Source organism: Balaenoptera ricei, chromosome 10 (assembly GCF_028023285.1).
Source record: "Balaenoptera ricei isolate mBalRic1 chromosome 10, mBalRic1.hap2, whole genome shotgun sequence".
In the NCBI taxonomy this organism is placed as follows: Eukaryota; Metazoa; Chordata; class Mammalia; order Artiodactyla; family Balaenopteridae; genus Balaenoptera; species Balaenoptera ricei.
The window spans coordinates 97,584,350-97,610,453 of NC_082648.1; the positions used below are offsets into that span (position 1 = coordinate 97,584,350).

Genomic DNA, 26,104 nt, shown 5'->3' on the forward strand with positions numbered 1-26,104 from the left:
GGGAGGGGCTCAGTAATGAAGGAATGGATGAATGAATGAATGAATGAATGAAGAGCATGTGGGGGAGGGCAGGAGAGGATGCCAAGTTTGGTGACGTCATCTGGCAGGTGATGAGGAAGGAAGGGGACTAACATTTATGGAATCCTTCTGCTGCCAGCCCACATGCTGTCAGGCAGTCGCCTCATGTCCATTCTGCAGATGAAGAAGCCAAAGCTTTATTTATTTATTTATTTTTGGCCGCACCACCAGGCAGCATGCGGGATCTTAGTTCCCTGACCAGGGATGGAAACGGTGCCCTCGGCAGTGAAAGCGCAGAGTCCTAACCACTGGACCGCCAGGGAAGTCCCGAAGGCAAAGCTTTGAGCCAGCTCACTCCGCCCGTGGCGCTGCCGTGCTCCTGGCCCCCAAGGAGCCTTGGCAGGGCAGGTGCTTGGCCCTCATCACAGGTCAGGGGACTCCTCAACTGGAGACCCAGGACCAGGCGTGAGATGACCCAGGGAGGGGAGAATGTAGTTCCCACAGGTCAGGCAGCAGCTGCCAAAAGGAATAACAGACCTAGCGATTGTTCCCAGAACCAAACAGGTCCCGGGTGAAAGGGGACAGCAGATCTGTAAGGCAACACCTGCCTTGGGGTGGCTAATCTTGTATCTGGGCCTCTCTCAGCTCCAGCCTCCCACAGCCTCCTTGTCAGGCAGCCTGGCCCCAGAGGAGGAGTGGAGAGGGAGGACCACCTACTGAACCTCTGCCTCCCCACATCCCTCTGATGGCGTGGAGACATGGCGGGAAGTGAGTGAGGGGAAGGGAGAGGATGGGGACGTGCAGGTTCCACTAATGTCAACGGGATGACTGGGCAGGGATCATCCCCATTTTCCAGATGAGGAAACAGAGGCTTAGCACAGTGAAATGACTGGAACAGGCAGTGGAGCTGCATTAGAACCCAGGTCTTTTTTTTTAAATTTTTTATTTTATTGAAATATAGTTGATTTACAATGTTGTGCTGTTGTGTTAGTTTCAGGTATACAGCAAAGTGATTCATATATATATATATATATATATATATACTTTTTTAGATTCTTTTCCATTATAGGTTATTACAAGATTTTTTTAAAATAAATTTATTTATTTATTTTTGGCTGTGTTGGGTCTTCGTTGCCGTGTGTGGGCTCCTCATTGTGGTGGCTTCTCTTGTTGCGGAGCATCGGCTTCAGTAGTTGTGGCACGTGGGCTCAGTAGTTGTGGCTCGCGGGCTCTAGAGTGCAGGCTCAGTAGCTGTGGTGCACGGGCTTAGTTGCTCCGTGGCATGTGGGATCTTCCCGGACCAGGGCTCAAACCCATGTCCCCTGCATTGGCAGGTGGATTCTTAACCACTGTGCCACCAGGCAAGCCCCTAGAACCCAGGTCTTAATCACGACAATACTTGGCTTCTCCCCCTGTCGAGCACCTACTGGGGGCCAGCCCTCTATAAAAGCTGGAGGGGAAGAGACTGGGGAGGAAAGAACTGGGGGTTGTTTCCCTCCTGGCAGCTATCTCAGAGGTGGGCTCCTGGCGCTGCAGGGCCTGTACAGGGAGGGTGGAGAGGTGGGGCCTGGTGTGCCCAGCTCTGCCAGAGGCAGGTTGTGTGTGACTGGGCAAGTCACCTGTCATCTCTGTTGGGGTGGGTGGCAGGCATTTGCCACGTGCAGTCCCCAACACAATGGGCAGATGGAGGCCGACTTTGGTGTGGCCCCAACCAAGTCTGACTCCCCTGTGGTCTCCCAAGAAGCTTGGGAATTTGGAAGGTTCCGGAGAACAAGGACCCAAGTGGGGAGAGGACACAGCATGCTTGAGCAGGCCCCAGAGTCTCCCTGACCCAGCCAGCTCCGGGCAGGGCAGGCCAATCCCACTCTTGTTCCTCCACACAACTGCCCTCCCTGGGGGGTGCCTGCCTTTAGGTCCCTTTCCAGTCCATGGGCCTAAAAGCACCCGCATGTGAGTGGAGGTGCCCCAGTGAGGGATGCAGGGTATGGTCCCCTGAAGCAGGACGCTGGGGACACAGCTTTCCCAAGTGGCCATTTTCAGACAGGTCAAAATGGCCAATCACTGTTTTTTTTAATGACAAGCAATATGCACACAGCATGAACTCATTTTTTTTTTTTTTTCTCTGCAAATATTGATTGAGTGCCTCCTGCATGCCAAGCCCTGTACTCAGGGCTCAGGAGACGGCAGCCCTGAAGCTAAGATAGACTGGATGGCAGGCCCCGAGGAGGGCCTCATGTACAGGGACCCATTTCACCCTCTGAGCAGCCTTATGAGGGAGGCTTCCTTATCCCCATTTTATAGACAAGGGAACTGAGGATTAAGTCATTTGCACAAAAACCCAGACTGAAGCCAAATGTCTCTGGTTCCTGAACCCAGTTACCACCGTGCAAAGTGACCTGCCCACAAGCCTTACCTCTCACTCGGCTCCACGGGCAGGGCCTGGGGGCTCAACGACAGGTGACCACATCAATTTTGCACCTTACTAAAAAAACCAAAAGGGAGTCAGGCTATAAGTGGAATGGATTGGTTTTTAGGTCACAACAAAATGGCTTCACATCAAACGAGCTGCATCACAAAAAATGTCATAAGGGTAAAATCCTTACATAGAGAGAAGCGTGCTTTCCACCTGCCACCCTTCAATAATTTTCAAATTTGCACTGTGTGCAGTTATTCTCTCTTCGCTCAAGTCAATTAAAAAATTTCAAAGGACAAAAAGGCGTACTTGTGGCTCAGGCCTTGATCTGGACCTGCGGGGCTCGTAGTCTAGGGGGGAGCCAGAGCTTGTCAGGGCCAGAAAGAGCACACACGACGTGACAGATGAATGCTACAGACCACCCACCATGAGCATCCTGGCAAAGAGAGTGAAGACTGAGAAAGCCCCACAAACTTGAACTCGAGCCCAGGGCATGTCACTTCACCTCCTCCCCTTTGCTGGAAGCTGTGAAGACTGAGGGATATGATATTTTGTGCCCAGCTTGGTGCTGGGCCTGTGTCCAGGTTTCTTAGATGCCCAGAACAAGTCTGCTGGGGAAGCCAGACCTGAAACAGTGCTCCACTTCTGGGCCGAGGGATGCCCAAGCTACTGCAGGAGGCCGTGGGAGGAGATTCTCCTGGGGACGTGGGGGGCAAGGAAAGTGTCTCTGAGAGCACCCTTTCCAGGTGGCAGGAATCCCCAGGCAGAGGCACAGGGAGGGGCATGGCGAGGTGGAGGTGAGTGTGTGTGAGCAGTAGTGAGGATTCCGTGGGGGAGGAGAGACAAGGGCAGAGAGTCTGCTAGAGAGGCAGGTGGGGGAGAAGAGGAGGCTGACATTTTCAGGGTAGAATCGATGGGATTTGGGGGGAGTGACAGAGTACCTGAAGCAGGTGAGTCATGGGTGATACATAGGGCTCAGGGATATATGTACCTAGAGCAGTGCCAGCTAGGAATGGTTTTTACATTTTCAAGTGGTTGGGGAAAAAAATCAAAAGAAGAATAATGGTTTACTTTGAGTGGTCATAAATAAAGTTTTATTGGAACACAGCCATGCTCATTCCTTTACACAATATCTATGGTTGACTTTATGCTACAATGGCAGAGTTGAGTAGTTGAGACAGAGACCCTATGAGCAGCAAAGCCGAAAATATTTACTATCTGGCTCTTACAGACAATAGTTTGCTCATCTTCGGCTTAGAGGGAACTTTCAGGCAGAGATGAACAGTACGGGGTGATGCTGAAAAACCGGATGGGTCCAGGTCACCAGGGCCTCCTTCTTCCCTGCCCAAGAACTGAGCTTAAGCTGAGAGCAAGTGGGAGCCATTTGGGGTTCAGGGAGGAAAGTGACCTGCTCAAATGAATGTTGAAGAAGGGTCACCCTGGCTGCTTAGCAAGAATGGATAAAGGTGGGCCCGGAGCACCTGGAGTAGGAAGACCAGCAGGAGATGGCTCCAGAGGTCCGTGGGACTGCCCTTGGGAACATTTGCTGGGACCTAGCCTTGAGGCATCTCCCTGCCCTGCCCCGCTCTCCTTTGCCGATGGTCTGCAGTGGTGCTGCTGCATACCCAAGATGCCTTGCACATGCGGGTGGAAGTGATTGCTCAACGGGCCCCCCAGAGCGGAAGCTTGAAGCCCACCGCCCTGGAAGGGCAGGAAGCACATGGCGGGCACCTCGAGCCTGGAGCAAGAGCACGAGGAGCCAAGGTGTGCAATGGTGGGCGCTTGGAGAACTAATGCTGGCCGTGTAGCAGGAGAGGACGCCCAAGCAGTGGGCAGGGCCAGTGGGCTTTGAGTGCCCGCTGCGGCGGGAGGGGAAGTTTCCGCCCGGAGTCAGTGGGCCATGCCTGGGGGAGAGGGAGCACACAGTTGTGTTGGTCATATGCATGGATGGAGGGGGTTAGAAGGATACAAGTGAGCCAAGGCCCAAGGCCCACAGGCCAGTGTACATCGGGGATCTTTACCGACACACAGACCTGTGTAGACGCAGTAACAGGCCCAGCGCTATGCGCGCACCACAGTACAAAACCAGGCCTCTGCCCACGGTCACAAATGCGTATATACATCATCACAGATGCCCAGGGCCAGGCACGCACACAATACAAGACCTAGAGGCCTCTCTGCACACGGTCAGAGATGTGTGCACACAATCACGATCCAGGTACACACAGGCACAGCGCCCGGGATCCACGCCCATGCACACACGAGAACAGACCCGGGTACACGCTGCAGGTCACACAGACCCATTCACACTGCCAAACAGACACACGCATCCAGGCGCACGCAGAACCGGACACGCAGACGCATGCACATGCCAGACACACATACTCTCCGACCCACTCCGCCTCCCATCGCACACACACAACCGCACAGGACGCACCGGGCCGTGGGCCGGCGCACGCACGGTCATAGGCAGGGGCGCGCGCGCGCGCGCGCGCACACACACACAATTTGATCGCACGCGCGGGAGGCGCGGAGCGGCGGCGGCCCGAGACTGCGGTCCGAGGCACCCCAGTCCCGCGGCTACGAGCGGAGCCCGGCTGGCGGCGGAGGGGAGGGGGCGCCGGTGGGGGCGGGGCGGGGGCCGGAGCCGCCCGAGCCCGGAGGGAGCGGCACCTCTGCGCTCAGCGCTCGGGCCTCGGCTCCGCACCCCCCGCGCGCCTCCCGTGGGGCCCTCCCCGGCGCCGGTCTGCTCGTCGGGCCCCCGCCGCGGCCCCGTGGTGCAGGCAGGCGGCCGCGCCTGGCCCGCGGGACGGGGTGGAGGTGGGGGCGGGGATCGGGGCCGGGCCGGGGCCGCGCCGCCTGCGATGCCGGGCGCCCGCCGCAGCCGCCGCCGCCGCCGGAGCCCGGGATGGGGCGAGAGGTTGCGGCGGACGCCAGCATCTCCCCGCCGGGGGCCCCGGGGGCCGCGGAGCCGCCGCCGCCGCTGATGCCGCCGCTGCTGAGACCCGGCGGGCGATGGGTGAGTTGACCCTGGCGTCCTGGGGGCCCGAGCCGCAGCCCCTCCATCCCTGCACTCCGGCCCTCCGCCTCCATCTCCGCGCCTCCTCCTCCGCGCTCGCTGCGCCCCCAGTCACAGCTCCCACAGACCCTCTCCCTGAGCGTGACCTTTGGGGGCGGGGGCGGGGGCGGGGGCGGGAGCACTACGCTGGGGGGCCGACATGAGGGGCGGATGCAGAGGCGGCTTCTCAGTTCTGGCGCCCCCTCCCCCAACCCGGCTGCTCAGTGGAGCTTTCCGTGGCCCCGGAGGGCAAAGCCTCATCCCCTCGACCCCCCCACCCCCGGCCTGGGCTGGGGGCGTCCCCGAGCCTCGGGGCTTGAGCCAGGCTTTGTGCGCTGCGCCCCCGACAAACCTCCCGCGCGGCGCGGGACTGGGGGTGGGAGGCCTCAGCGCCCGCCTTCCCCCATCCACCTCCCCCCACCCCAGGTTGCGGCGGCGGCGGCGGCGGCGGCGGCGGCGGCGGCGGCAGGGGCCCAGGCGCTGTCTGGGTGCTGGGCGGGTGCGGAGGCCGGGACCAGGCAGAGGGGAGTGGGGGAAGAACCCCAACCCTTCCTGGTGAGGGGGCTCCCGCTCTTTCCACTGCACTGCCCAGGGCGGGGGAGGCAACCAGGCTGGGGGAGGGCGCTATAAATATCTGCAAATAGTGAGTTCTGGAACCGGGGAGGGGAGGGGAGTGCACCTGGGTTATATTGGGGGGGGGGTGCCTGAGCTGGGGTGCCAGAGAGGCAGAGATGGGTCTCAGCCAACCCTGGTGACCTGAGGTCGGGTGACTGTCTAGGCTCTAGAAGACTTCCTAGAAGGGGCGTGGGCAGGGACACTACCCCGATGAGCTCTCTCCAGGGTCCCCCAGCACAGGCACTCTCCACCCCAGAGCACTCCTCTTCACTCCTGGGCCACCAGGCCAGACCTTCCTTGATGGGGGAGTTGCGGGCGCTGTTGTGTCACCTCCTGGGCAGTTACTAAAAATCCAGGCAACGGGCCAGGCCTGAGGATGGAGGGAAGAGCAAGACAAGTGCCTCCCCACCCCCTACCTGGAGGAGCTGGCAATTGTGTGGGCTTATCAGTGCTAAAGAGATAGGCACAAGGTCCTAGGAAAGTTTGAAAAAGGGGCTGCCAGCCCAAGGGGGAGAGAGAACTTGCTGGGAAACATAAAAGGAAGCTGGAAGGGTTTGCTTGATGGAGAAAGTGGGAAGGGCATTCTGGGAGGAGGGATGGCATGAGCAAAGGCTCAGAGATGTGAGTATGTGCTGAGAGATGGAGGTGGGGGGATGGTCAAGCACTGCGGCGGGCCAAAATCAGAAGCCAGATGAAGAGAGGGGAGCCAAGGCTGGAGGGAAGGAGGGCCAGGTGGAGGCGAGATGGCGGGTCACACCAGGGAGCTGGCACGAGGACAGCACAGTGAGGGGCTGACTTGACTGGGATGGCGCCGTCTGGCTCAGCTGCCCCCCTTCTGAGGGTCTGCCCAGTGCCCTTGATGTGGTCAGGGCTGCTTGACCCACACTGGTGATCCCTTTTACTGTGGAAGTTGGACCACCTCAGGCTGGGCAGCTTTCAGAACCTCAGTTTCCACATCTGTCACGTGGGGAGAATCCTCCACAGAGTTGTGGCGAGGACTGCATGAGATGCTGCATGCCGCACCTGAGAAGCACTCGGGAAGCGCTGGCTGCTGCATCCGTACTTTTACCTGTAAAACAGGGACATGGATACCAGCTGGCGGGCCACGTCCACTTCATGGGTGGTGGTGAGGATCCCGTGAGGGCTGGATGTGACTCGGAGGTAGCCGAGGCCTGGGGGAGCTGTGTGTCCGTGTCCTCCTTCTAGGAGGAGCGGTGAGGAGTGACCGGGGGCAGGGGGGTCTGCACAGACAGCCTCCTCTTGCCCTCGTGGGCACCCACCACCTTCTGGCCCCCAGCCATGCCCATCAGGGGGCTCTGCTCTGCTCCCCAAGGCCAAAGCCTCTTTGTTCCCCATACCGCATGGTGCACCCCACTCCCAGCTAGCTCTAGTCTACCACATGGGGACCAGGGCTCCCTTCCAGAAGTTTCTTCAGATATTCTGACCAACAAACATGATGTCCTCCTGTGAGGGGCACTGTGCCGGGCAGCCAGGTGGAGAGGACACAGGCCTTGCCCCCCGGAGATTGGAATCTAGTTGGCCAGCAGATATCCCTGGGCACCCATGGTCTGCCTAGCTCTGTGCTGGCTGCTTGGGGGTAGGGGGAGAGTCTCAATAATTGTGCCATGAGGCAGCCAAGTGCAGAAGTTAAAAAGCAAGGATTCCAGATCCAGTGGCCCAGGTTCGAATCCCGATCCTGTCACTTCTTACTGTGTGACAGTGTACTAGTGACTCTGCCTCCCTGTGCCTCAGTTTCCTTGTCTCTAAAATGGGGATGATGCACATTATTGCTATTTGAACAGCCTGGTTCAATTTCTATTGGGCATTCGCTGCCCCCCTTCCTGAATGTGTCTCCCTCTTCGCCCCTGCTTCCTCAGAGACTACACAGCCTGCCCCGGTAGATGTGTTGTCCACTTCCGTGTTGTCTTCCCCTCTGTCTGTGAGTCCCCATGGGCCAGAGCCTGCCTTTCTGTACCCATTGCTTGAGCAGGGGGCAGTGGTATGCTGGCAACTGGGTCTCGAATGAGCTGGGGTGTAAATGATTCTCAGCCCAGGGGAACGGCCCTGCTCTTCCTTCCACCCATTCTTCCCCCTTCTCCATCCCTGATGGAGAACACTGACCCTCCAGAGGGCAGCCTCACTTGCAGCAGAATGGTCACAGGGACCTTGCTTGTCCCCATCTTCCAGAAGGGGAAAGAGAGGCTTCAGGAGCGGGTGGGAACGTCCCAAGGGCTGGAAGCGGGCCTGGGGGGTGGGGGGTGGAAGGGTAGTGGCCCAGGGTCCTGTGGTCTAGAATGGGCTGACAAGGGGGCCCGAGGTTTTGCCCATAATCCAAGAAGTTAACAGAGTCCCCAAATACTTTTCCTCGCACTGCTGAAATTCCCCTGTTGGCTCACTTATTTTCATCTTTTCCGTAAAAATAAAACTGGAACAATAGGAATCATTCACACACCTAATTACTCTGTTGTTTTATGAATTTAGAGCTTATTTGGCTAAGACTTTGGTTCCCACTGAAGTGGGACTCCCGGGGGTGGGGTGGGGTGCAGGATGAAGGCCAGGACAGAAGGTAGGAGTCTGTGTGGACACTGGGGCCTCCTGAGGGCCCAGCCTCTGGCTACCTCTCTAGGCAGGCCAGGAACTTCCCAGAAGGAACAGGCCAGACAGCGTCTGGTGGAGGAAGGGTGGCCAGAGGCAGTCTCTGAGATTCCGGTTGAGAGACCCATGATGGAGGACTTTCCAGTCATAATAATTTGCTGCTATTTATCGAGCACTTACTATGTGTTGGGCTCTGGGCCAAAGCACTTTGTCTGCATTATCCTAGAGGTGCCTCTAACTTCCCTCGAGGTAGGTACTATCAATATTATTATCCCATTTGGCAGTTTGAGGGGGCCTGGGGCCCAGGGACGGGAAGTAGCAGGGCTGGGATTATATCCAGCCTGTAGGACCCCAAAGCTTGATGGGGCTGCCTGTCTAGGCCCCCTCAATCACCCAGAGGTGACTGCTCTCTGAGGCTTGGATGCCTGAGACAGCTGCCTCACCCGTGTCCTGGCCTCCAGGCCACCCTCTTCAGGGCCCTGGTGCTACTTCCTTCCTTCCCATAGTCCTGGGACCCTGCCTCAGGAAGGCCTGCTCAGCCTCACCTGGGCAGCTTGGGGAAAGTACGGATTTCCCAGGCCTCACCCTGCCCTGCTGAGTCAGAATCACACCATGGGAGGGAGGGCTGGAAACCCAGATTTGAATCCCCTGGGGATTCAGAGGTCTGTGGACTCCAAGAACCACTGCTTAGCCCCATGAATTCCAGGATGAGACCCCCGCCCTCTGGGACCCAGATCCCTATGACTCAGCCCCCTCCTGTGTTCTCGGCCTCTGCTCCATCCCCAGCCTCGACCCAGCTCTGCACACACTGTGCCACGCCCCCCGCCCACTCCTCCCCTCCTCCCGCCCATTGCTTTTATCCCAGCACCTGCTACTGCCGCTTCCTCCAGGGAACAGGTCCTGGGCTGGCTGTGGACACCCCAGAGCTTGCTTAGTACTTTGGACAAATCCCTCCTCACCACTCTCCTCTTGTTACTGGGGACCAGCACACAGTCTGGGTGAACCGTGGTGGCCAGGGAAGGGGGACCAGGGAGAGCTGCCCATTAAGGTGGGGGAATCGTTCCTGGACTGGGCACACAGGCACTCTCTGGGGGCTGGCACCATGCCTCACACAGAGGAGGCACTCGAGAAGTTTTTTTTTTTTTAATTAATTAATTAATTTTATTTATTTATTTTTGGCTGCGTTGGGTCTTCGTTGCTGCGTGCATGCTTTCTCTAGTTGCGGCGAGCGGGGGCCACTCTTCGTTGCGGTGCACGGGCTTCTCATTGCGCTGGCTTCTCTTGTTGCGGAGCACAGGCTCTAGGCGCGTGGGCTTCCGTAGTTGTGGCTCGTGGGCTCTAGAGCGCAGGCTCAGTAGTTGTGGCGCACGGGCTTCGTTGCTCCGCGGCATGTGGGAACTTCCCGGACCAGGGCTTGAACCCGTGTCCCCTGCATTGGCAGGCAGATTCTTAACCACTGTGCCACCAGGGAAGCCCGAGAGGTATTTCTTTAGTACTTGTTGAATGGTAATTTTGAGAGTGGAAGGTGAGGGCCACTTCCGGAAACAAGGCAGATTGGCTGGTTTAGGTGAAAGATTGAGAAGGTGCCTTCTCGACCCATCGCCCAGGACTGTGAATGTTAATGGTCGTAACTCATATTTATGGCACAAATGGGAACGAGATGCTGGTGCTCTCTTGCATGATTTCATTTCCATACCTCAGGGGCAATGCACCAGCTCCCCCAGCCAGACTAGAAATCCAGGTTCCACCTTTCCTCTCAAGCCTTTTCTGCTGCTGTCCCTCTGTCCAGAATGCCCTTCCCCTCCTCTCCTGACTCATCCTTTAAGACTCCTTCAGGAAGCCACGCCGTACCCCTACCCCAAAGGCAAGGCTGATCCTCCTCGCCGGGGATTTCTGTCTGTCCGTCCCCATGGGATGAGAACCTTGTGCAGGACAGGTCTATTGAGGGTCTGGCAGGGATGCCAGTGGAGTGAACAGAGAGGACTGGGTCAGGGGACTCGGGTGCAGCTCACTAGGGCCAGCAGTGGGGTTGCTTTGCTGTTCCTTGTGTCTGGGTGGCAAAGGGAGGGGATTCTGGGAAAGACCAAGGGGCCTCCCGGCGCAGCTCCTGAAGGCAACTGCAAAGTGCAGCCCACTCGGTGACTGTCACCTCAGTCCAGAGAGGGGGCCAGACTGGGGAGCTTGGGGCCACCGGGGAGCTGGACCGGCTCATTTCCCAGAGGGAAGATGGGATCCCGGGGTGCTTGGCACTGACCCAGACCTTTGTGGTCTGTAGGAGGAGAGCCTGGGACTGTGGGGCTGCACCCCACCCCCTTTCCTGTCCCAAGCTGGGGTGTTTCTCAGTGGGGTCCAGGTTAGGGGGTGGATGAGAAGGAGTCGAGGAGAGCAGCGTCCCCAGGGCTCAGGTCTGCCCTCTGGTCCTCCGGCGTGGGAGACAAAGCTCCTTAGGAAAAATGTGTGTTGCCCCAAAGCTGGCAGGAAATCCATGTCAATAGCTCATTCCAGCAAAAAGGTGCGCAGGAAAAAACTCCGTAAGAACTTAAGCCAAAATGTTAGCCCAGGGGGTGGCGGGATGGTGGGTGGTATCATCCTGTTTCTTTCGCCGTGATGTCCAGATTCCCTAAAATGTATGAGAAACCTTTATAACCAGAAAGATGAAGTAATATTCTAAAGGAGAGAGGTAAGAAAAGGTGCCGTGGGCTTCCCTGATGGTGCAGTGGTTAAGAATCCGCCTGCCAATGCAGGGGACACGGGTTCGAGCCCTGGTCCGGGAAGATCCCACATGCCGCGGAGCAACTAAGCCTGTGCGCCACAACTACTGAGCCTGCACTCTAGAGCCTGTGCGCCACAACTACTGAGCCCACGTGCCACAACTACTGAAGCCCATGCACCTAGAGCCCATGCTCTGCAACGAGAGAAGCCACCGCAATGAGAAGCCTGCGCACCGCAACAAAGAGTAGTCCTCGCTCGCCGCAACTAGAGAAAGCCCGCGCACAGCAATGAAGACCCAATGCAACCAAAAATAAATAAATTAATTAATTTAAAAATAAAATGAAAGAAAAGGTGCCGTGAGAACAGCCACCTCCCCATTTTTTGGATTCTGGGGTCACTGCTTGTGGGCGGCCTCCAGGGGGACTGGCTGTGGGGTCTCAGGGTGGGAGTTGGCCCGTCCCAGGCACATCCCCCAGAACAGATGCACCCGTGGCAAACAGCTTGCGTCTCTCTCATTCCTGGAAATTGGGTCAGTGAGAGTCCAGGCCTGGGGCTACTGGGATGCAGCGCCCCGAGAATTCCATCCCAACCTCTGACTTCCTATGGCGCCGGTCCGGCCTTCGCTCCTCTTCTCCCATGTACCCCACGTTCCAGCCTTGGGGCCGTAGCTGTGCTGGACCCTCCACCTGGAAAGCCAACCCACTCCACCCCAGGTGCTGCCACCCACTCAGGAAGCCATTCCTGCCCCTTCCAGCCAGGGGTGACCCCAGAGCTGTTGGCTTTACCCCCGCACCCCTGTGCCCAGTGGGTGTGCACCGCTGTTGACTGCCTTCCTGACGGACTCCTGCCTCGAAGTACCTTTCTGCAGTCCTGCAATGTGGTCAAGTTCTCCCCTGTGGTAATAGTATTCCTAATCACAGCTCAGCCCTGAGTCCGGGTGGGGACTCAATCTCTGTCTCCCCCATGGCCCCTGACTCTGTCCCTGGTACAAAGCACTCATTCATTCATTCAGCACTTAATCACCAGGTGCCTACTCTGTGCCAGCGGCTGGGCTAGGTGCCAGGGCACAGATCTGCCGACTGCAGGGTGTGAGCGTGTTTGTTTTTGTGCACACTTTTTTTTTTTTTTTTTGTGCGTCACCAGCGCATGCACACAGCAGGAGCACCTCCGTCGTATGAATGTGTGTCCCTTAGGCTGTGCCCATGTGTAACCTTGCCAGTCTTGAGCATGCCTAGCTAATTCATTCAGCAAGCGTTTATTGAGTGCCCACAAGGGGGTGCCAGGCCTTGACCCTGAAGATGAGTGTCCCAAGGTCTTTGCTCTTGGGAAGTGCCCATCTTGTCGGGTCATCCCAGTGCAGACTGGTGGGGACGGTGGCCAGCAGGGGTGGGGGTGGGCAGGATGGCATCCTGGAGGGATGGGGAGAAGGGTGAGGAGGGGCATTCCTGCCCAGCTGTGGGTGTGCTCTGCAATCCCCCAATGGCCCTGGGACCCCAAGCTGACCCTCCTTGCTGGTTTCGCTGCTCTGAAGTGCTCCTGAAGGCTGATGGGGCTGGAACACGGAGCTGTGGGCTGTGAGCCCCGCTCCCAGTGCAGGGAGGAGAGTACAGTGCCCTGAAGAAGTAGCATGTTGGCTGGAGAGCCCGGGCTGCAGAACTTTCCATGAGAGGAGAGCCTCGGGACCAGACCCCAGAACACAGCACCTAGAAGTAGAACCCGTCAATTCAGAGCAGAGAAACTGGATTATGGAACTTGGAGGGGGGAAATGGAGCAGCAAACCTAGAATGCGGCCTTCTGGAACGCGGAACACTGATATCAGTCAGAGCTGGAAGGTCAAGTCCGTGCCCCCAGGGGTCAGTGGGAAACTGAGGTCCAGAGAGGATGGGGCGGTCCTGCACCTTGGTGAGCAGCAGTGGGCACGCACGTGGTCTCTGCTGAGCCAGGCCCTTCCCATGGCCTGCTGGCACCTGACCTTGGACAAGGCACGTCCCCTCTCTAAGCCCCGGTCCCCATCTGTGAAGTGGGCTCGCGAAGATGAGCTGAGATGAAGCGCATCACCTGGGAAGGGGGCGCTGCTCTGGGCGCCCAGGGTCTCCCGGGAGGTTAGCAGAGTTGCTGAGACCGGGACCCAAGCCACCTGACCCCCGGAATGACCTTCTCACCTGTGGTGATGCTTCTGTCACTGCTGTTTCATTCCCTCTCTCCTGCCCCACCGTCAGTGGGAAGTTTGAGCACTTGCAGGCCTGTTCCAGAATGCTCTCTGGATCCAGCAGGTCGGAAGGACTAAGTAATTAAAGGAGCAAGAACAGATTGGTGGCTTCCATGAAATTAAGGAACGGGGCCCGGTGCCTGCAGCCCTGGGTGATGTCCCCTGCCATCTGGTGAGGGCTTACTGAGAGTCCCTGGTGGGGACCGACCCAAGGAAGCTATGGCCCCTCGCAGGCAGGGGCGGACAGAGAGTAATCGGGAAGGGAAAAGAGAAAAGGCTCATTGTTCAGCCTCCAGGAGGCTCACTGGGTGCCCAGAGCCGCAGAGCCAACCAGCTGCGCACCTGCTCCGCCAGAACCGCTCCCAGCAGGAAGCTAATTGTGGTGCTCAGGTTCCCAGGTTGCAGGAGCCACAGGCTCTGGGCCAGGTGCAGCCCCACATCCCTCCGAGGACCCTGCAGGTGGTGTTACCAGCCTCCCTTTAATGGCTCAGCAGACAGGCCTGGAGAGGGTAGGACTTTTGCTTGGGGCCACAGAGCTATGGGTGGCGGGGCCACAGAGCTATGGGTGGCAGAGCCAGGGTTCAAGCCCATTTCTTCATTCAGCAGCGGCTGCTTGAGGCCAGGCCTGGCTCTGGGCACTGAGCACGCAGCGGTGAGCCATGGTGGGGAGGATCCTCACCTGCTCGAAGCCGTTGCTTCATTTTCCACCTTCTTCCTTCCTGTACTGCCTCCCAGCCATCAGCCGTCATGTTGCTGAGCATTCTGAGGATGGAACCATTCCCTTCACCACCAGCCCATTGGAAGGGACCCTGAGAATTCACGCAGATGAGCCGCTTCACTGGGGCGTGCTGAGCCCGAGGTCACATGGCAGGCAGGACTAGGACCCGCAGGCACTTTTCCAAGCCCCAGACCAGGCCTGAGAGCCCGGCGGTATTGACTGAAAAGTGCAGGTGTGTGGATTTGGGAGGAAGGTCTTTCATTCATTCAGCAAACCTCTGTGTCAGGCGCTGTGCTGGAGCTGGGGACCAGGGGAGTGGGGGGCAGGCCAGGGTTGAAACAGCTCGGCTCTTTCCATAGCCTGGGGTCAGGGAGACCCGGAGGAAGTCCAGTTCAGCTGAACCCTCTCCAGACCGGCATGGGGAGGGGGAGTGTAAGATTACACAGAAACATCGAGCCTCCTGGAAGATCTGGACTTTAACCTGAGGACACTGGTTCCAAGCTAGGAGGGGCAGCGTCAGATGGGGCTTTTGCTTGGCTTACAGGCACCTGGCTGGGAGCCCCCTTGGGAAGGCCACTCCTGTTGTGCAGGTGAGCATTGGTGGTGGCACAACCAGTGTGGAACAGTGGCACAGGGAAAAGGGTGGGACTTGAGAGGTATCAGGGCATGGAATAGACAGGCCTAGTCGTGCAGGGTCAGTGAGGGAGGATTTAGGGAGGTTCCTGGGTTCCTGGCGTGGGCGGCTGGGTGGACGGTTACATCCCTGACGGGTTCCAGAAGGAGGAAAGTTGGTAATGCCCGAAGCTGTACAAGCATCCTGGGTGCCAGGCTCAGGTCACAGGTTATCAGCTCAGGTTGTTGGAACAACTGTTTGAGCAAGTTCTTTGCGCCCTGTCTATTTTTTTTTTTTTAAATATTGATTGATTGATTGATTTTTGGCCGCGTTGGGTCTTCGTTGCTGCGCGCGGGCTTTCTCTGTTTGCGGTGAGCGGGGGCTACTCTTCATTGCAGTGCACGGGCTTCTCATTGCGGTGGCTTCTCTTGTTGTGGAGCACGGGCTCTAGGCGTGCCGGCTTCATAGTTGTGGCACGCAGGCTCAGTAGTTGTGGCTTATGGGCTAGGTTGCTCTGCGGCATGTGGGATCTTCCCAGACCAGGGCTTGAACCCGTGTCCCCTGCATTGGCAGGCGGATTCTTAACCACTGCGCCACCAGGGTAGTCCCTTACGCCCCGTCTTGCAGTGGAGGGTCCCAGGCATGATGGGAACCGACTGTAAAGCCCAGGTCCCCACCCTCCCTGCAGCCTGGCCCAGACCCCACTGGCCCTGCTCCTCTCTCTCCCTTACCCAGCCGGCACTCGGGCCTCCCGCATGCACAGGTGTACCCACCACCTGCCGCCCTGTACACATGGGGAGGTGCCCGTGGGAGTCCTTCCACTCCTACTGCCTAGGAACACGGGGGCCAACCTCTGCCTCCACCCTGGGCATGGGCACCGCTCCGCCCCCCACGTGGGCACTCACCTACCCCCGCCCCCCAGGGTGCAGCACATGGGACAGAGTCTCTCCAGCTATCGCTTGATTCTGTCACCCACCCTGCATCCTGCCTGTGCTAGAGAAAGCTCCACGAGGACAGAAGAGGGGTGGGGTGTGCCCTCCCCTCCCTTCCCCCACACTCAGGCCTGCTGGGCTGGAGATGGAGCTGAGGCTCCGAACTGAAGTGGCCCTTTGTACATTGTCCCTGGAGGATGGGCGAGCCTGGCGGGAGGGGCTGGCACAGCCGCGGCTGCCTGGGCAGGACGGCGCTGATCTCAGCAGGGCTGGGGGGGCTTTCTCTGGAGCAGTGGAGGGAGGCCTGCTAGGTGTGGGTGTGCAGTGGCGGGCCTGCTGCCTCAGGCACCCCCAAACCAGATGATACTTGCCACCAGGGGTCTAGCATCACTTCTCATATGAGTTCCATCCTCATTCAACAGCTGTTTATGGACAGGCTTTGTCCTAGGGGGTGGGGAGCTGTGACCGATGACTGGGGCCCATGGTGACCCTGCTCTCATGTTGTTGACATTCCAAGCGAGCAGGGTGTGGGTGGGGGAGACAGACCACTAACACATAAACAAGGAGACAGATAGCTTCCGCGGTGAGGAGTGTTGTGGAGCAGATGACCCGGGAGGGGACGGCCCCTTTAGCTGGCTGGGCAGGAAGGCCCCTCTGAGCAGGCGGCTGGCATGTGGAGATCTGAGGGAAGGGCATTCCAGGCGGAGGGAACAGCCAGTGCGAGGACCCTGAGACAGGTGAGCCTGGGGTGTGGAAGGGACGGGAAGGCAGGGACTGTGGCTGGAGTCAAGTGGACAAAGGAGGCGAGGTCAGCAAAGATGCAGGGACCTGATGGCCAGGGCCTGTGGGTGCAGAAAGGAGTTTGGATTTTATTCTGAGTGTGATGAGGGGTTTGAGCAGAGGGGTGTGGCCTGGTGGGGATTTGCAGTGACAGAATTTGCGGGGCTCAGTGCCAAATGAAAATGCAGGGCCCCTTGTTCAAAAATTAAGAATTTCAAGATGGAAAATAAATAAAGGCAAGGGGAGCCAGTGAGGAGGAGGAGTAGAGGCATTTTGGAGGGAGGTGCCAACAGGCCTAGCAACACCCCAGCCAGACCACCCAGGCACGTGGTGAGGCTGTGTGAGAGCCGGCATGAACCTCAGCCTAGGAGATCAGAGGACTGGTCTCTGTCAAGGAGCTTTGGGTGTTACCCCGTTTAATTCTCATGAGGTGAGGGGCTGGGATGATCCCACATTGTAGACGGGGACTCCGAGGTCCAGGGATATTGAGTGACCTGCCCAGGATCACACAGGGGGTCGAGAAGGCGCAGGGGCCGGATTTGAGTACAGTTCCCCTGGAGTTTGGATTCCAGGGAGCTGCTGCCCCATTGCTCTGTCACTGAGTGCTCTGTCTCCTGAGAGATGGGGATGAGGGCATCTCACATCGTGCCGGATCCCGAAATGAGTTCTTGTAGAGGCAGAAAGTGCTCAGCCCCGGCCTGACTGGCCTTGTTTTTTCCTCACTGTGAGTCTGGGAGGTGTGGGTGTTCTGATTTTCATTCCACAGATGTGGAGACTGAGGCAGGGCAGGGCTGGTCTCGGCCCCTGGACTGGTCTGCTCTGGCCGCCCTCTCTTCCTGACGGGCCAGGGCGGGTCATTTGGGTCTGGAAGGCCGAGTGGCTCGGAGGTGGGCCAGGAGCTGCAAGCCCGGGGTGCAGGGGTCTCTGGGGGGGTTTCCTCCCCACTGGCCTCAGTGGGCTCCGTAAGGATGTGAGCAATACGCCTGCGTGGGGCGGGGCTCCGTCCACATTCGTTGAAGGACTTGCAGCGTGTTACTGTCATGAACTGGAGGAAGCCGGGTTCTTCTCAGTCCTTCAATCAGAAGCTCTATTAGTGATTAATAGTCTGCCCGAGTCATCATTGCTGCCTCCTGCTGCCTTGGCTCCGCCTTGGCTGGACCCTGACCTCCTCTCTCTTCCTCCTTTCTCTCCCTTCCGGCACCGCACGCCGCCCCGCCTCTCCCAGCCCTCTCCCTGCAGAGGTGACCCAGCCCCTGGGCCCTTGGGACGTCCCCCTACATGGGGGCGTCCTCTCAACTCTCCTCACTCGGGCCTCCAGCCACCCTACTGGGTGGGGCTGACCCTATGTGACAGAGGGAGACACTGAGGCACAGGGGGGCTGCAGCGCAGGCAGACAGACCAACAGGAAGTTTCTCTCCCGAGCAGGCTGGGGTTGAGGCGCCCCTGCAGCGCCGCGCCCCCCGCCCCCCCGGGAGCCGAGGGCTAAGCTGGATTGTGAGGGGGGGGAGAAGGGGTCCCAGGGGTGTGGGGCAGCGTGTTTAAAGGCCTCTGATGCATCCCACCCTCCAGCAGCACGAATGCTGGCAGCTCTGCCGGCCAGCCCCCTTCTGCGCCAGGGCCTGATTTACGTCTTCACCCTCTCGGGAGGACCCCGGAGAGGGCCATTCCTAACGCAGAGGACTAATGCCTTGCCAGTGGTGGGCTCGGACGTGAAGCCAGGCAGTACGGTAGCTGTTTGGGGGTCTCCTCTGAGCCCTCTGATTTCTCATCCCTGGCCAGCCTCTTTTCCCACCCCCCCCACCCCCGGAGAGCTGGGCCCCCATGCAGGTGAACGGCCCAGGTTCTCTAATGGGCAGAGTCGCATTCAGACCCAGGTTCCCCAGCTCTTCTCCCCGCCCCCAGCCCCCGCTTTGTTTGAGCCACTGGGTCCCACCGGTGGAGGGAGTTTGCTTCTGAGCTCTTCTGTGTGTACCTCCGTGTCCCATCTGCGTCCCGCTGGACGTGCCCAGCAGCCCCTTGGGAGTCAGGGCACAGTTCACGGTGACCTTCTGCCCAGAGAGGGAGCAGGGAGAGACTCCAAGAGGAGCTGGGCTCGCGGTTTACTGAGCGCAGGGCACCGACAGGCCCCCTCACCTGTGAGGCGGAAACGCCAGGTGCCCTCACCTCCTCAGCTCCTGGCTCTGGGGAGTGGCTCCCGCAGGGCGGGGCTGCCTTGCCCTGCCGCTCGGTTACCTGTTTGTACCTCGTAGATGAGGAGACTGAGGCCCAGAGAGGTGAGGCCACCCAGCTCGGAAGAGGTGGAGCCAGGAAACCAGCCCCGATGAAGGGCAGAGTTGGTGTCAGGCCAGGCCAGAGTTGGCTCACCACATAGTCACCTAACTGCTGCCTGCGCTCAGCTTGGGGGTTGGGGGACAGCCTCCAGGGACAAACAGCTGCCATCAAGCCATATAGGCCGGGAGCGGGGTCGGGAAGCACGGTGCAGCCGCCGGGATGGGACACTGCCTTACCTGTGGTGTGCCACACCGGGACCCGGGGCAGGTAATGGGTGAGGTGAGGGGAGGGTGGGCCTGGGGGTTCCAGGGAGGTGCCAGGCAGAGATCAAGGCAGGGTGGGGTGGTGGGGAGCAGGAGGGCCCAGGGGCTGGGTCGGCCACTCTGCTGCCACTTAGAGGGTGAGTCAGGCTGGTCACTCAGACTCTGAACCCCTTTCTTCACCTGGGATGGTGATGGGGGCTAATGTAAGGGTCAGATTAGAGCTAAAGCACTTAGTGCACCTGCCAGAGAGTGGCTCTGGGATAGGCCTTAGGTGGGCCCTCTTCTTCCCCCCATACGGCAACAGGCTGGTAGGGGTGGCCACGGGCGCGGGGTTTGTGTGTCCCCAGGCGATACGGCCAGGCCCAGCTGGCAAACTGCAAGCGAACAGAAACCCCTGAGTGGTGGGTGCAGTCGGTGTGGGACCCTCCCTCACTGTCTCTGAGCTCCAGGCCAGCAGGGCTAGGGAAAAAATAATGGGGAAGGTGGGGATAGAAGTTGAAGAGAGGGAGGGTGTGGGCAAGAGGGCAGTACACATGGGCAGGCGACAACCCCTGGCAGGGGTCTGCAGGAGTCAGGTCCCCTAAGGAGCTTCAGGCCGCCAGAGCTCCTGAAGTCCAGGCCTGGCCTCAGAGGTCTCTCAACTTTTTAGAGCATCAGACCCCCTTCAGGCTACTGGAGACCCTGACACGGGACCCTGTCCAGGGTGATCTGTTCCCATTGGAGTTGGTGGGGGATGGGAAAGGGCTCTGGGGCTCCTGCAGCCTTTCAGGGAAGCCTGGGTTTTGTGAAATGTGGTTTTAAGTCAATGCAGGCCAGCCTTGAGAGTGCCACGGGGGAAGGGGGCGCTCACACTGTTCCAGGGGGAGTCGGGGGCGGGGGGCGGGGAAGCTGCAGGCAGAGGGGTTTTGGGAGGGTGCAGCTCTCTTGGGCACAGGGCTCTGGTGGCTGGTCTGGGCACATGCCAGAGCCAGGGAGGATTGTGACCCACAAACACAGGCCCACGGGCTCCTGCTGGGGGCCGGGGCAGACGTGCGGGGGCCTTTGGCCCGGGCTAGGCTCAAGGCAGCAGCCCAGACTTTGTGCGGGAAACCCTGAACGAGAAGCCGCAGGGGTGGCGTGTGGGTGTGAGTCCTGCTGCTGCCAGCTGAGTCTCAGGCAGGTCCCTCAGCCCCTGTGCCCCTCTCCTCACCGCCCAGTTGCCTTGAGGATAATGGAGTAAGGCCAGCGCACACAGCACCTGGCACCCGCGGGCACTCGCAATCAGTAAGTGCCAGCTGCCCTGAGGAAGGCGGTGGTGATGGAGGCGCCATCTCCTGGGAGGAATGTTCCGGGCTTGCTGCTCTCCAGCCCTGCCCAGCCCTGTCCAGCTAGAGGGTGTAGCTGTGTTGACCTCAATAAAGAGGTAAACTGAGGCCAGCTCAAAGAGGTGAGGACAAGCAAACTGGAGCCAGCTACGAGCAAGTCTGTGGAGGGTTTGGGGCAGGTCGTATTTACAGGCAGGGACTGTAGAGGGGAGAGTTCAGTGAGGGTTTGTTAAAATCAGAAACAAAAGGAGACCAGCCTTAAAAACTTCTTGAGCAGACAGAATCAGTCTAGTCACACAAACAAAGCTCAATCTGGTCCACTTTGTGAGACCAACTCGACCTGGGTCATCTTCCATCCTGCCTCTGGCAAAACTTTCCAAGGTTGATAGGAGGCAACCTCTGATCAACCCTCCAATGCAAGAAAATTCCATCGCTATCAGTTTTCGGGAAATCAAGTCTCCTGGTCTTTAAGTTTTGTCTCCCTGAGGGCACATGCGTGAGACTCTCCATTTTACATCCTCTGGTTCTATTTTAGATTGAAAATCTTTCACAGCAGCCTTAGGATTGCGACCCAAGAGGATGCTGACCAAGATGGGGTGCCCAGGCTTCTGCCTAAGGAGCCCCTGAAGTGTGGGGAGTGTCCTTGCCACTCCTCGAGGCCCTACACCCCCTCACAAGACTTGGGGCCCCTGCTTTGCTGCCGCTGCACTGGGGTTCCCAACACACAGGCTTCTGTGCCCTTGGCCCAATGCCTGGGCCGCTGTCCCCACTCTGCGCGGTGGCTCCTTCTTGACCTTGAGTCTCGGCTGAAGTGTCCTCTCCTCGGGAGGCCCTCCCTGACGCCTGGCATCCTCTGTTGGCCGGTTCTCTCATTTGTCCTCTGTCCCTCCACTGGACTGAGCTCTGTGAGGACCTCATCCCCCCATCTGGCTCCTGCTGCACCCCCAGCTCCACGCCCGGGGCCAGTCTGCTCTCTCCACCCACCCCAGGACAGGGCAGAAGCACCAGCGGCCCGACCCCGGTCCTCATATCCCCGCAAGGCCCTCTCACAGCCCCAGGGTGGCTTCCCTCCACCCTGGCCCAGCGCCCGAAGATCCCCGTGCCTGAAATTCCGCCGTAGTGCTCCTCGCTCTGGCTTGTCCCGAACACTCACTGAATGTCTGTCTGTCTGTCTGGGCCCCGGGCTGGGCGTGGGGAGCACGGGCCCCACCTGACTTGGAGAATTCACGATGTGGGAACGGAGGTTGGCGAGGCAGGGGACCAGCCCAGTTGCTGCTGAGGTTTGCTGTGACAGGGCAGAAGCAGGGGTTGGAAGAGACGGTTCGGCGGTGCCCGGTCACGTGGAGTGGGGGTTAGGGTTAGGGTTAGGGCTGGGGCACCTTGGAGGGGCGCCGGATTTGGGAACGCCTGTTCTCAGCGCCCACAGAGCCCTTTCTGTGGGGTGTTTGTATGTCTCTGCGTCTAGCCCCTCTCCTTGTCCCCAAAGCCACCCAGGAGTCCCTGCTTCCACCTCAGAGGCCTTGGTCTCCCTCCTCCTGTGACAAACGTTCACCATGTGCCCCTCACCAGCTGTTGTTTCACACCCACTTCCTGTTCCAGGCACTTTAGATACGCGGACCGCTCACCACAGCCCTGTGACATGGACGCCATTATAGCCCCATTACACTGATGAGGAAGCCGAGGCCCAGGGAAATGGCGAAGTCCTGCCGTCTGGCTGCAGGGTCTGGACGCTGCCTCAGGTGGCCTGTGTGCAGATCCAGGCCTAGGCCCCTCCCCCAGGCTTGGGGCAGTGTGTGTCCCGGCCTCGCGCTGACCACCGGCACCTGCTTGTCCTCCACGGCTCTGCTTCTGCTCTTCTTCCTTCCCAGACTTTCCCCAGGTCCCGCCTCCAGCACCCACTCTCGGTCCCAGGATGTCTGGCCCCAGTCCCCCCCGGGCTGCATCCCTCCTCCCGCTCCCTCCCTCAGTCACCTAGTATTTAGCAGGTACCTCACCAACGGCTCACCACTGCCCCCTCACTTCAGCACCACGGCTGTCCTGTTGTGTGTCCCCGCCCCCGCAGCTCCTCCACCACTCCCACAGGGCGGGTGCAGTAGACCCGCCTCCCTGCCTCCGTCCTCCACAGTCCCTCTAATCCTGGGCGGTCCAATGCAGTAGCCACTAGCACACGTGGCTATTAAAACTAAAAATTAAATTAAATTATTAATTAATTCCTCAGTCTCCCCTGTCAATTTCAAGTGCTCAGTAGCCACACGTGGCTAGTGGATGGTGCATTGGACAGCCCAGGCCTAGACGTTTCCACCATTGCAGACTGTGCTGTTGGACAGCTCTGGAAGCAAACAGTTTGATCACCCTGAGGCACAGGCTGTTGGGGTTGCGCCACTCAGAGCCTTCAGTGGCCTGGGGCTCAGGCCAGTGTCACCTCCCCCTGCCCCCTTTAAAAGTGGAGGCTGTGTGGGTCTCAGACCCTGGAGAGCACTGGGTTTGCACAGGTGAGCAGAGGAATACTCTACAAGTTGCTTTACCCTCTGAGCCTCAGTTTCCTCATCTGTAAAATGGGGACAATAATTCCTACCTCCGAAGATGGTTGTGAGGGTCAAGTATAAGTAAAACCCCCAGCTGACAGCTGGCACAGATTTAAGCATGTGCTGGGTGGTGACCATCGAGTTAACATGAATAAGGCAAGGCGGAGGCAGCTTTCAAGGCAGGGGTCACAACAGCTGTGAACTTCGGTTCTGGACAGTGGGAGCCACTGCAGGCTTCTGAACACAAACACCCCACTGGCTGGTGCCGGAGGATGACTCATCTGTTTAGCCTCCAGTGCTGTCCAATAGGACATCCTGGGACGGTGGAAATGTTCTATATCTTCCCCACCCATGGGCTTTTGGGGACCAGAGGCTGATGTCCTGGCTGGGCCAGTGACCGGTGGGAAGAGGGGAGGAAGCCCCAGGGAGTCGAGGGCGGGTCCCAGCCTCGGAGACTAACTTTCCCAGGCACGTGCTAGCCACTCTGTGGGAAAGTCCTCAGGCAGCTGAAGGGGCTGGGATCAGGCGGAGTGGGGAGGGGTTTGGAAGAAGGAGAGAGAGGGCCAGGGTGCACAGGGGCTTGCTGTGGAGTAGCAGGGAGGGGGTGGGCTTCAGCATGGGCATGGGACTGAGCCTTCAGCCAGGCTCTCACCCTGGAGCCGAGCCAGCAGAGAGAGTGGGGCCCAGACCCTTGTGCCCAGGGAAGTGGCCTGGGTGCCCCGTCCGGCTAGTCTAAGAACTGGCTCCCAGTATGGCTCTGCCTCGCCTCTCTGGGCCTTGGTGTCCTTATCTGTGGATGGAAAGAGCAGCAGCTGCCCCCACCCCCAGCCCATGGTAAACAGGTTTTGCCAGGACATTCTGGTCACCTGGGCAGAGGGAGTCCTTGGCCGGGGCTGGCCCCTTGAGCCGATTCCCTCTCTCCGGGGAGTGCCAGGGGAGCAGAATTTCTGGGGACTGAAGGTCATGATACACCAGACCCTCCCTTGGCCAAGACATTCATGCTTAGCCTGGGAGAGGACTCCCAAATCTGCAGCCCCACTGGGCTCCAGGTCTACCTGTTGGCAGGTGCAGGATGCTTGGGGAGCCTCAGTTTCCATCTGCTTCATTCCCACAAGCCCTGGCTGGCTGAGCAAATAGCTTAGCCTCTTATTTATTTATTTATGGCTGCGTTGGGTCTTCGTTGCCGCACACAGGCTTTTCTCTAGTTGCGGCAAGCGGGGGCTACTCTTCGTTGTGGTGCATGGTCTTCTCATTGCGGTGGCTTCTCTTGTTGCGGAGCACAGGCTCTAGGTGCGTGGGATTCAGTAGTTGTGGCTCGCGGGCTCTAGAGCGCAGGCTCAGTAGTTGCGGCGCACGGGCTTAGTTGCTCCACGGCATGTGGGATCTTCCCGGACCAGGGCTCAAACCCATGTCCCCTGCATTGGCAGGTGGATTCTCAAAAACTGCACCACCAGGGAAGCCTCAGCTTAGCCTCTTGAAGCCTCCATTTCCTCATCTGCAAAATGGAGACACACATATACCTTCCTTCAGGGTTGGTCCCATGAATGTGCCCCTGATTTCTCTCCAGCCCTTGCATCGGCAGTGCCTGGCTCCCGGCAGGTTCTTGGTGAATGTCCGCCAGCAGCCTGGATGATGTGCTGCCTGTAGAGTGATCCCAGGGTGTAGGCTTGTTTTTTGTGGAGCCTGCCTGATGGATATGAACCAAAGGAATGAATAAAACAAGGAGAGACGCAGGAATAAACACAGCGTCAGCTGTTTCTCCCATCTTGCCAGAACTCTGGAATCTATCATATTCCGTAGTCACCTCCTCTGCCTTTCTTCTCCGTGTGGGATTATGGAACCTCACGCTGGAAAGACCTTTATTTAGTTTCAGAGTCGGGTGGTGGTTGCCGTCTTCTGATCTCTGAGATGCTGATTGGTTCTGCTTAACCCCAAGGAAGAACCCAGAAGTGGTAGCAGAAGTTCCAGGGAGGCTGATTTAGGCCAAAAGAAAGAAGAATTTCTAGCAGCGCAAATGGCCTGGAATGGGCGATACTAAGAATTGGACAAGCAGAGGCCAGATGGGCACTTGGCAGGGATACTGGCCTAGGGTGAAGGTTTGGGCAATATTCTTTTTCCAGGGTCCTTCAAACCTTGGGAGAGGAGTCTGGACCCTCCATGGGGCTCGAGATTTCCCAGTTCTGGCCTTGGTTCTGGAAGCCAGATGGGTCACTGAGAGTGCCCTGCAGGGTGGTGGGTGCCCGTCAGTAGTAAGCAACCCCCCAGTTGGCCCAGTCCTTTAACAGAGCTGGCCAGGAGCAAGGCCTGGCACACGGAACTGGCAGAGCCCTTTGGTAACATGGGGCAGAACTGGGATGGGGTGGGAGTCAGCCTTCAGCTCAAAGTCAAGGTGCCCTTTGAAGCAGATGGGTGGTGGTGGGGGTCCATCTGAAGGTACTTTTGGGTTGGGGGTTGTAGATGGGCCAATTCCTGCCAGGAATGGAGACTGAGGGTGAGCTGTGCGACCTCTAAGATTCCCCCATGGATATTCCAAGAGCACCCTGAGCACCTACTAGGTGTCGGACCTGTTCACTGCTGGCCCCTTCTCCCAGTTGGAGGAGTTGAGTGCCCTGAGGCTCTCCCAGAGCTGAGGACACCAGGGATCACAGCTGTCACCAGGGTGTTGTAAGGCAGGTGGGGAAGGGGGCCAGAAGGTGGCAGACAGGGGAAGTGGCCATCAGGACAGAAGCTGCTGAACCACAGAGGAGGCTGGCAGGGGCCAGGGTGAGGCTGGCCAAGGGCATCCCAGGGCCGAGCTAGGACCCTGGTCAGCGCATGTGAGCTCAGGACCACGGAGAGCTCCACAGGAGACTCCTGTCACCCGGTGACAGCTGTCAGGGTGCGTCTGCACCCGGGAGGCTGCTGCCCACCTGGCTAGCCCCAAAGTCACAGCCTGTGGCCTCCAGGGAGCACCTGTCTTCTCTCTGGCCAGCAGCCCCCACTGGACTCAGCCTGAGCCCAGACCCCAAGGTTGTGACTGGGTCGTGGGGTGAGGCTCATCTGCTTCCGTCTCTCACCTCATAAGCTTATCAAGCAGAG

At 58.7% G+C, this 26,104-nt stretch overlaps 1 protein-coding gene across 2 annotated transcripts in view; it reads left to right on the forward strand.

Moving 5' to 3' along the window:
* The first annotated feature begins 5,334 nt into the window (after positions 1-5,334).
* The window catches only part of MGAT3 (beta-1,4-mannosyl-glycoprotein 4-beta-N-acetylglucosaminyltransferase), a 30,457-nt gene continuing 9,687 nt past the window's right edge, over positions 5,335-26,104 (forward strand). The window contains exon 1 of one of the 2 annotated variants that reach the window (XM_059934863.1): positions 5,335-5,450. The gene's annotated coding sequence lies outside the window, so the exon portion shown is untranslated. Of the gene's footprint in view, positions 5,451-16,604; positions 16,621-26,104 lie in introns of those variants that run through there. The other variant, XM_059934864.1, reaches the window with a different exon arrangement.